Genomic DNA, 6979 nt, shown 5'->3' with positions numbered 1-6979 from the left:
CCCTTTCCCTGCGGTAAGACCAACTCACTACACGTGATACTCACGTCATTCTCAGCATCGTGGATGCTCCAGAGTAAATCTACCCTCAGCTCCAATTCCGTAACGCGGACCGTCAGGAGCTGGAGGCGGATACACTTCCCGCACACGTAGTCGTCAGGGACACCGGAAGTGTCCCCGAGTTACCACATGGTACAGGAGGAGCATAACACCCGACCGAGCTCTCCTGCCATGTCTTAACCCTTAGATACACTTAAACTGGTAATAACAATGTTAAAAGTTACTGACCAATATAAGAAGAAAAAGAAAAACTACTCACCAATCACCAGCCAATCACTTACCCCCTAGGCTGTGACGTCACCTTTGTATCTTTGCCTTCTCCCTGCAGCTGCACCGGTACGCCTCTCGCCGACCCCGGACTCGCGCTGCTCCGAGCTCCCGCCTCCTCGACTGACTGCTCGAACTGCTCGACTCCCGCTGGCCTTTATAGGCCTCTCGCCGACCCCGGACTCGCGCTGCTCCGAGCTCACGCCTCCTCGACTGACTGCTCGAACTGCTCGACTCCCGCTGGCCTTTATAGGCCTCTCGCCGACCCCGGACTCGCGCTGCTCCGAGCACCCGCCTCCTCGACTGACTGCTCGAACTGCTCGACTCCCGCTGGCCTTTATAGGCCTCTCGCCGACCCCAGACTCACGCTGCTCCGAGCTCCCGCCTCCTCGACTGAGTCCGGGGTCGGCGAGAGGCGTACCGGTGCAGCTGCAGGGAGAAGGCAAAGATACAAAGGTGACGTCACAGCCTAGGGGGTAAGTGATTGGCTGGTGATTGGTGAGTAGTTTTTCTTTTTCTTCTTATATTGGTCAGTAACTTTTAACATTGTTATTACCAGTTTAAGTGTATCTAAGGGTTAAGACATGGCAGGAGAGCTCGGTCGGGTGTTATGCTCCTCCTGTACCATGTGGGAACTCGGGGACACTTCCGGTGTCCCTGACGACTACGTGTGCGGGAAGTGTATCCGCCTCCAGCTCCTGACGGTCCGCGTTACGGAATTGGAGCTGAGGGTGGATTTACTCTGGAGCATCCACGATGCTGAGAATGACGTGAGTATCACGTGTAGTGAGTTGGTCTTACCGCAGGGAAAGGGTCCACAGCCAGATAGGGAATGTTGAATCATTGTGGGTGGAGATTAGAGATAGTAAGGGGAAAAAGTCACTGGTGGGCGTAGTTTATAGGCCCCCAAATAATAACTTCACGGTGGGGCGGAAAATAATCAAGGGAATAATGGAGGCATGTGAAAAAGGAACGGCCGTAATCATGGGGGATTTTAACCTACATATCGATTGGTCAAATCAAATTGCACTGGGGAGCCTGGAGGAGGAATTGATAGCATGCATACGGGATTGTTTCTTAGAACAGTATGTTACAGAACCTACAAGGGAGCAAGTTATCTTAGATCTGGTCCTGTGTAATGAGACAGGAATAATAAACGATCTCCTAGTAAAAGATCCTCTCGGAATGAGTGATCACAGTATGGTTGAATTTATATTACAGATTGATTGGTGAGGAAGTAGTGTCTCAAACGAGCGTACTATGCTTAAACAAAGGGGACTACAGTAGGATGAGGGCACAGTTAGCTAAAGTAGACTGGGAACACAGACTAAACAGTGGCACAATTGAGGAATAGTGGAAGACTTTTAAGGAGCTCTTTCATAGTGCTCAACAAAAATATATTCCAGTGAAAAAGAAGGGCGGTAAGAGAAGTGATAACCAGCCGTGGATAACCAAGGAAATAAAGGAGAGTATCAAATTAAAAACCAATGCGTATAAGGTGGCCAAGGTTAGTGGGAATATAGAAGATTGGGAAAATTTTAAACGACAGCAAAGAATGACTAAGAAAGCAATAAAGAAAGGAAAGATAGATTACGAAAGTAAACTTGCGCAAAACATAAAAACAGAAAGTAAAAGCTTTTACCGATATATAAAAAGGAAGAGAGTGACTAAAGTAAATGTTGGTCCCTTAGAAGATGAGAAGGGGGATTTAATAATGGGAAATGTGGAAATGGCTGAGACCTTAAACAATTATTTTGCTTCGGTCTTCACAGTGGAAGACACAAAAACGATGCCAAAAATTGCTGGTCACAGGAATGTGGGAAGGAGGACCTTGAGACAATCACTATCACTATGGAGGTAGTGCTGGACAGGCTAATGGGACTCAAGGTAGACAAGTCCCCTGGTCCTGATGAAATGCATCCCAGGGTATTAAAAGAGATGGCGGAAGTTATAACAGATGCATTCGTTATAATCTACCAAAATTCTCTGGACTCTGGGGAGGTACCAGCGGATTGGAAAGCAGCTAATGTAACGCCTCTGTTTAAAAAAGGGGGCAGACAAAAGGCAGGTAACTATAGGCCGGTTAGTTTAACATCTGTAGTGGGGAAAATGCTTGAAGCTATCATTAAGGAAGAAATAGTGGGACATCTAGACAGGAATAGTGCAATCAAGCAGACGCAACATGGATTCATTAAGAGGAAATCATGTTTAACTAATTTACTGGAATTCTTTGAGGATATAACGAGCATGGTGGATAGAGGTGTGCCGATGGATGTGGTGTATTTAGATTTCCAAAAGGCATTCGATACGGTACAACACAAAAGGTTACTGCAGAAGATAAAGGTACGCGGAGTCAGAGGAAATGTATTAGCATGGATCGAGAATTGGCTGGCTAACAGAAAGCAGAGAGTCGGGATAAATGGGTCCTTTTTGGGTTGGAAATTGGTGGTTAGTGGTTTACCACAGGGATCGGTGCTGGGACCACAACTGTTTACAATATACATAGATGACCTGGAAGAGAGGACAGAGTGTACTGCAACAAAATTTGCAGATGACACTAAGATTAGTGGGAAAGCGGGTTGTGTAGAGGACTCAGAGAAGCTGCAAGGAGATTTGGATAGGTTAAGCGAATGGGCTAAGGTTTGGCAGATGGAATACAATGTCGGAAAGTGTGAGGTCATCCACCTTGGGAAAAAAAACAGTAAAAGGGAATATTATTTGAATGGGGAGAAATTACAACATGCTGTGGTGCAGAGGGACCTGGGGGTCCTTGTGCATGAATCCCAAAAGATTAGTTTGCAGGTGCAGCAGGTAATCAGGAAGGCGAATGGAATGTTGGCCTTCATTGCGAGAGGGATGGAGTACAAAAGCAGGGAGGTCCTGCTGCAACTGTACAGAGTATTGGTGAGGCCGCACCTGGAGTACTGCATGCAGTTTTGGTCACCTTACTTAAGAAAGGATATATTAGTTTTGGAGGGGGTACAGAGACGATTCACTAGGCTGATTCCGGAGATGAGGGGGTTACCTTATGATGATAGATTGAGTAGACTTGGTCTTTATTCGTTGGAGTTCAGAAGGATGAGGGGTGATCTTCTAGAATCATTTAAAATAATGAAAGGGATAGACAAGATAGTGGCAGAGAGGTTGTTTCCACTGGTCGGGGAGACTAGAACTAGGGGGCACAGCCTCAAAATACGGGGGAGCCAATTTAAAACCGAGTTGAGAAGGAATTTCTTCTCCCAGAGGGTTGTGAATCTGTGGAATTCTCTGCCCAAGGATGCAGTGGAGGCTCCCTTATTGAATGTATTCAAATCACAGATAGACAGATTTTTAAGGGAATTAAGGGTTATGGGGAGAGGGCGGATAAGTGGAGCTGAGACCACGGCCAGATCAGCCATGATCTTTTTGAATGGCGGAGCAGGCTCGAGGGGCTAGAAGGCCTACTCCTGTTCCTAATTCTTATGTTCTTATGTTCTTATGACCTATTTGCGATGCTGGCAGGAGGCAAGACGTTCACCAAGCTCGACCTGACTTCGGCCTACATGACGCACGAGCTGGAGGAGTCTTCGAAGGGCCTCACCTGCATCAACACACACAAGGGACTGTTCATCTACAACAGATGCCCATTTGGAATTCGGTCAACTGTAGCGATCTTCCAGAGAAACATGGAGAGCCTACTCAAGTCGGTACCACACATGGTGGTCTTTCAGGACGACATATTGGTCACGGGTCGGGACACCGCTGAGCACCTACAAAATCTGGAGGAGGTCCTCCAGCAACTGGATCAGGTAGGGATGCGGCTGAAGAGGTCGAAATGCGTCTTCATGTCAACAGAAGTGGAATTTTTGGGGAGAAAGATCGAGGCGGACGGCATTTGGCCCACAGACGCCAAGACAGAAGCTATCAGGAACATGCCCAGGCCACACAACATCACGGAGCTGCAGTCATTTCTGGGACTCCTCAACTACTTTGGTAACTTCCTACCAGGGTTAAGCACCCTTTTAGAGCCCCTTCATGTGTTATTGCGCAAAGGTGAGAACTGGGTATGGGGAAAAAAGCCAAGTAATTGCCTTTGAGAAAGCCAGAAACATTTTATGCTCCAACAAGCTGCTTGTATTGTATAATCCGTGTAAAAGACTTGTGCTAGCATGTGACGCGTCGTCGTACGGAGTCGGGTGTGTATTGCAGCAAGCTAACATTGCGGGGAAGTTGCAACCTGTAGCCTATGCTTCCAGGAGCTTGTCTAAGGCTGAGAGGGCCTACAGCATGATTGAGAAAGAGTCATTAGCGTGTGTGTTCGGGGTAAAGAAAATGCATCAGTACCTGTTTGGCCTCAAATTTGAGCTGGAAACCGATCACAAGCCCCTCACATCCCTGTTCGCTGAAAACAAGAGGATAAATACTAATGCCTCAGCCCGCATACAAAGGTGGACACTCGTGCTATCAGCATATAACTATGCCATCCGCCATAGGCCAGGCACTGAGAACTGTGCGGATGCTCTCAGTCGGCTACCATTGCCCACCACGGGGGTGGAAATGGCGCAGCCTGCAAACTTGTTGATGGTGGCGCAGCCCGCAGACTTGTTGATGGTCATGGAAATGTTTGAAAATGATAAATCACCTGTCACGGCCTGCCAGATTAGGACTTGGACCAGCCAAGATCCTCTGCTGTCCCTAGTAAAAAAACTGTGTACTGCATGGGAGCTGAGCCAGCATCCCCGTTGAAATGCAAGAGCCAATCAAGCCATTCCAGCGGCGAAAGGACGAGCTGTCCATTCAGGCAGATTGCCTGTTGTGTGGTAACCACATAGTGCTACCCAGGAATTCGAACCCATCATGCCCAACAGCCCAACAAGGCCAGGCTCACCTAGCAGCTCTGCAGGATCAACAACACGCCAGCCCAGCGAGGGCACAGCCAACACACCAGAACAGACATTTGTACCGAGGCGGTCCACCAGGGAAAGAAAGGCTTCCGACCGCCTCACCTTGTAAATAGTTTTCACTTTGATTTTGCGGGGGGAGTGATGTTGTGCATCTGAAAAGCATGCACTCCCATGTTCCAGCACCAGGGAGCTCGTAGAAACATAGAAACATAGAAAATAGATACAGGAGTAGGCGATTCGGCCCTTCGAGCCTGCACCGCCATTCAATGAGTTCATGGCTGAACATGCAACTTCAATACCCCATTCCTGCTTTCTCGCCATCCCCCTTGATTCCCCCTAGTAGTCAGGACTACATCTAACTCCTTTTTGAATATATTTAGTGAATTGGCCTCAACAACTTTCTGTGGTAGAGAATTCCACAGGTTCACCACTCTCTGGGTGAAGAAGTTTCTCCTCATCTCGGTCCTAAATGGCTTGCCCTTTATCCTTAGACTGTGATCCCTGGTTCTGGACTTTCCCAACATTGGGAACATTCTTCCTGCATCTAACCTGTCTAAACCCGTCAGAATTTTAAACGTTTCTATGAGATCCCCTCTCATTCTTCTGAACTCCAGTGAATACAAGCCCAGTTGATCCAGTCTTTCTTGATATGTCAGTCCCGCCATCCCGGGAATCAGTCTGGTGAACCTTCGCTGCACTCCCATAATAGCAAGAATGTCCTTCCTCAGGTTAGGAGACCAAAAAGTACACAATACTCCAGGTGTGGCCTCACCAAGGCCCCGTACAACTGTAGTAACACCTCCCTGCCCCTGTACTCAAATCCCCTCGCTATGAAGGCCAACATGCCATTTGCTTTCTTAACCGCCTGCTGTACCTGCATGCCAACCTTCAATGACTGATGTACCATGACACCCAGGTCTCGTTGCACCTCCCCTTTTCCTAATCTGTCACCATTCAGATAGTAGTCTGTCTCTCTGTTTTTACCACCCAAGTGGATAACCTCACATTTATCCACATTATACTTCATCTGCCATGCATTTGCCCATTCACCTAACCCATCCAAGTCACTCTGCAGCCTCATAGCATCCTCCTCGCAGCTCACACTGCCACCCAACTTAGTGTCATCCGCAAATTTGGAGATACTACATTTAATCTCCTCGTCTAAATCATTAATGTACAATGTAAACAGCTGGGGCCCCAGCACAGAACCTTGCGGTACCCCACTAGTCACTGCCTGCCATTCTGAAAAGTACCCATTTACTCCTACTCTTTGCTTCCTGTCTACCAACCAGTTCTCAATCCATGTCAGCACACTACCGCCAATCCCATGTGCTTTAACTTTGCACATTAATCTCTTGTGTGACCTTGTCGAAAGCCTTCTGAAAGTCCAAATACACCACATCAAATGGTTCTCCCTTGTCTACTCTACTGGAAACATCCTCAAAAAATTCCAGAAGATTTGTCAAACATGATTTCCCTTTCACAAATCCATGCTGACTTGGACCGATCATGTCACCTCTTTCCAAATGCGCTGCTATGACAGATTCCTAGCATCCCTTGGGAGCACTGTATATAAGCCGGCCCCGAGGCCTGTTCCTCACTCTGGAGTGTCTTATTAAAGACTGAGGTTACTGTTACTTTAACCTCCCTGTGTGCAACTTCATCTGTGTTAGGAACACAATACACCTAATTCCGGGGGCGCGACCCATCCATCACAAGGCGACAGCAGTACTGTAAATGATGAGAGAAAGGGTGGGGATCGAGTTAGACCG

Source organism: Pristiophorus japonicus, chromosome 5 (assembly GCF_044704955.1).
Source record: "Pristiophorus japonicus isolate sPriJap1 chromosome 5, sPriJap1.hap1, whole genome shotgun sequence".
NCBI lineage: Eukaryota > Metazoa > Chordata > Chondrichthyes > Pristiophoridae > Pristiophorus > Pristiophorus japonicus.
This window is presented reverse-complemented; position numbering follows the sequence as displayed.